We start from the raw sequence: 4,735 nt of genomic DNA, 5'->3' as shown, positions 1-4,735 counted from the left end.
ACTGCTCACTTCCCTGGCTCCCTTTAAGTCTCACCTAAAATCCAATGTTTTTTTACTGGAATCTTTCCTCAGTCCCTCTTAATTTTAGTTTTTTCTCTCTATTAATTATTATTATTTCCTTTTTATCCTGCATTTATCTTGCTTTGTATATATTTATTTTCTCCCCATTGTAAACTCCTTGAAGGCAAGGATTCTTTTGCCTACTGTTGTAACCCCAGCACTTAGCATATGCCTGGTGGTATAAGTAGGTGCTTAATAAATGTTGATTGATTTGCAAAGCATATATATTATTTCATTTGATCCTCACAATAACCCTGGAAGGTTTTTTACAGGACCTCACTGCAGTATCTGAGACAGGATTTGAACTGAGATCTTCCTGACTCCAAGTTCAGTAATCTTGCTCATTATACCACCTACCCTTCTGGTGGGAAGACAGAAACCTTGAAACACTGCTGCTAAAACCACTTCCAGGGGAAGGGCAGCAAGGTGAGGCTTACCAGAGAGGACCTCACATTGGATTCAGCTGCCAGGGAGAAGTACAAATGTTGTCAGTGCCCTCTAAAATTTAGAGTCTAGGACAAAATCTTGCCTCCCTCATGCCCTTGGTGTATCTCTGTATTGTGGTCCTGAGTTGAGTTAGAGTGACTGGGTGACAAGAGACTTGATATCTTGGTCCTCATTGGTTATATCTGCTCAATGCTCTGAGACAGAAGGATGTAATTGAGCAAAACTTTGTGGGTATTACTCTCTAGTGTTCACATACCAGGTCATCAGTTTAAACTTACTGAGTCTTCCTCATAAAGGGTTGGGACACCTGGGGATTATATTATCTGTGATCACTAGATACCTTAGGAAGGTTTTGGAGAGGTGGAAGCCCCCCTAAGTGTGGGTGTCCAACACATTAGTTAATTTAACTAACTTCCTTTGTTATTTACCTTATTTCATGTTTTGAGTAAATATTGTATTGGATTTATATGTCTGGAATATACCTTACTAATAAGAGTAACTTTGGAGTGGGGATTTTATGAGCTGTGAATTTGAATAGCACTCCAAATCTAGGAAGTAATGAGTGGTCCCAGAGCCACAGGGGTCTTGAGCTACACCTAGAAAATTAGCAGTTATATGAACAGAGTTTTGCATATACAATTTAGGGGTGTGGTCATAGCAGTTAAAACAGTTGTAATGTTTTCGGAAATAAGAATCCTGAGGCCTCTTGCTGTCAGTCAAATTACCAGGGACAAACTAACCAGGAGCAGGAGAAATTCCAAGAAAAAGTGCAAAAAAAAAAAATGGTATTATGAAAGGGTAGTGGAAATAATGCTACATTATCACTATCAGATTTCAAACTACATATAAAGCAGTAATTGTCAAAGCTATTTTGTACTGGTTAAAAATAGAAAAGTTGATTAATGGAATATATTAAAATAAACTAGATACAGAAAAAATTCCGGATAGTAGCATAATGTTCGAAAAACCCAAGAACACAACCATTAGGGTATACCCCGATATATGATTCTCTGTTTGACAAATCTGTTAAGAAAACTAGAAAGTAATATGGCAGAAGTTTGGTTTAGATCAAACTTCACACCATATACTATAACAAATGACAAGTAAATTATGTCTTAAATATAAAAAGTTGATATTAAAAATATTAGAGAAGGCAAGGTGATGCCTTTAACAACTATGATGAGGAAAAATTCTTAACTAAACAGGGAAGAAAAATGTTAATAAAAGATGCAGTGAACAATTTTATTACATAAAATTAAAGAGCTTTTGCTCACAAAAAGTCAATGCAGTTGAAAGGAAAAATTAACAAGGAAAAAAACTGTAGTAAATATTTCTGATACAAAAGTCTAAGGTCTGGGGGTGCAGAACCAGGATGGCAGAGTAAAGACAGGGACTCAGTTTGACCTCTCCCCTAAATCTTCCCCCAAATACCTGTGAAAAAATGGCTGTAAACAAATTCTAAAGCAGCGGAACTCACAAAAATACAGAGTGAAACAAATTTTCAGCCCAAGACAATATGGAAGGTCAACAGGAAAGATCTGTTGCATCAGGCTGGGAGAGGAATGCAGTCTAGCATAAGCCTTGCCAGCATAGATCAAACCCCAGCAAACCTGGAGCAAGGCTCAGGGGACTAACTGGCAGACAACTGTCACAGTTTCCAGACTTCTCAACCCACAAATGCCAAAGACAACTTAGAATGTCAGTAGGAAAAGTGTGTCAGACCTGGGTGAGAGAGGAGCACAGTCTAGTGCTGGCCCTAGCATAGCCCCAGCACAGCAGCATGGCAGGAGTGGTAGCAGTAGCTACTTCCAGAGCTCCCAGCCCATAGACAGAAAAGAGATCGAACAACTGATCAGGAGATTACAGGAATCTCTTTGCTGGCACTGAGGCAGGAGTTCTGTTGCTTTGACCATACTTGGGTCTGGGTCACAGTCCTGGGTGGTAATCCTGAGGCAAGAAAGAGCACTGGCATAGCACAGCTTGTGGCAGCAGTGGAAAGGAAACCCTTCTCACAGTTCCAGGGCAGAAAAGAGTGCTTGTGGTTGCTAACAAAACAGAGCATAGGCCAGGAAAGCAGTAAATACATCTCCTTAGTCATACTACCTTGGAAGAATTGAAAACTTAGAGGTTCCTAGAAGTATTGCTGAAAACAGTGGCACAAAACCCATGAATGTTGGGACAGTACATCCTCCACACTGGAAACAGCCCTATCTTAACAAAGAGTTAAAAAGTCAAATAACTGGCTAGAGCAAAAAGTGGGGAAAAAACTCAGACTATAGAAACTTACTTTGATAACAAGGAAGATCAAAACATACACCCAGAAGAAGACAACAAAGTCAAAGCTCCTACATCCAAAGTCTCCAAGAACAATATGAATTAATGTCAGGCCATGGAAGAGCTCAAAAAGGATTTTGAAAATCAAGTAAGAAAGGTGGAGGAAAAACTGGGAAGAGAAATGAGAGTGATGCAAGAAAACTATGAAAAGCAAGTCAACAGCTTGCTAAAGGAGACCCAAAAAAATGCTGAAGAAATTAACACCTTAAAAAATAGACTAACTCAAATGGCAAAAGAGGCCCAAAAAACCAATGAGGAGAAGAATACTTTATGCTTCCTTTTCCATTTGTTCAATTTTCCTTTTTAAAGAGGTGTTCTCATCAGTGAATTCTTTTTTCAAACTTTTAAAATCATTGGCCAGTTTTTCTTCTTTTTCCTTCTTTAGCTGTTCCAGGAGAGCTGTTTGTGCATGGGAGCAGTTCATAGTCCCTTCTGAAGTTTCAGATGGAAGTACAGTCTCACTACTGACCTCTTTGGTATTTGTGTTTTGGTCCTTGTCCCCATAGAAAGATTCTGTGGTTTTTTTCATGCTTATTTTGCTTTTTCTTGTTCATGATGGTGATTGTGTGTTGTGGTTTCTGGTTCTTTCAGTTAGAAGCTGCAGAATTTGGTGTTGAGCTGACTTGTGTGAAAAAGCCAAGAGCAAGTGTCTTTTTATCTTTTTGTTTTCTATTTCCCCTATCAACCCTGGGGTTAGCTTGTTAAGTGCGGGAGAGGGGTGACCTGGTCACAGGAGAGCTCCTCAGCTGAACTGAGGCAAAAGGAAGCTCAGGGGATGGTGATCCCAGCTGCCCTATTATCTTCCTGTTTCCCCTAGAGTTCTGAGGCACGCCTAGATGCTAGTGCAAGTTTCCATCCCTCCTAGGGCCTCTCTTCTAGTGCTGAGGCTTGCCTGGGTCCATTGCACTGGGGCCCCTCTCATTCCGGTTCACCTCTACCACAGTAGGAGGAATCCCCCTTAGCTATTTTCCTAACCTCAGATGTTATGAGACTATTTTCCACCTCTGCTGTTCCCACTGATCCAGGATTTTTCTGGGGAAATATTTTATGGTTCTTTTGAGATCATCAGGGGGCAAGGAGAGAGCATTTACTAGTCAATCTGCCATCCTGGCTCCTAGAAGTTCAAGTAGGTGACTTATAGATGTTTAATCTGTGGACTGAAAGTCTCAGGAGCTGCTGCAGCTGATATCTGGGGCTCAGCAGCTGCCACTCTCTTGGCTCTGTTGGTCTCTCACCATGGGCTGCCACTCCACCAGTTCCACCTGCTACTGTCTCAGGTCTCCCTGGGGCCCTCCCACTCCACTGGGTTGGACGTGCTGTGCTGTGCACTGTGGTCTCATCCCCGAGGAACAGATCCTTCCCATCAACCTTCCAGTCTGTCCTGGGCTGTGAATCTGCCACAGTCTGTCTCCTGTTGGATTCTGAACCTCCAAAATTTGGTCAGATTCTCATTTTAGAGGTATCTGAAGGAGTTTGTCTAAGAGCTTAGGTGAGTTGTTGCTCTCACTCTGCCATCTTGGCTCCGCCCCCAGAAGGATACTTTAAAGAGCAGAATTAGCCAAATGGAAAAGGAGGTTCAGAAGCTCACTGAAGAAAATAGTTCTTTAAAAATTAGAATGGAGCAGATGGTAGCTAATGACTTTATGAGAAACCAAGAAATTATAAAACAAAACCAAAAGAATGAAAAACATAGAAGATAAGGTGAAATACCTCATTGGAAAAACAACTGACCTGGAACATAGATCCCAGAGAGACAATTTAAAAATTATGGGGCTACCTGAAAGCCATGATCAAAAAAAGAACCCAGACATCATCTTTCATGAAATTATCAAGGAAAACTGCCCTGATATTCTAGAACCAGAGGGTAAAATGTGTTTGTCCTTCATTGCCAAAG

Source organism: Notamacropus eugenii, chromosome 1 (genome assembly GCF_028372415.1).
Source record: "Notamacropus eugenii isolate mMacEug1 chromosome 1, mMacEug1.pri_v2, whole genome shotgun sequence".
NCBI lineage: Eukaryota > Metazoa > Chordata > Mammalia > Diprotodontia > Macropodidae > Notamacropus > Notamacropus eugenii.
The sequence above is the reverse complement of the archived record's forward strand: the minus strand, read 5'-3'. Positions refer to the sequence as shown.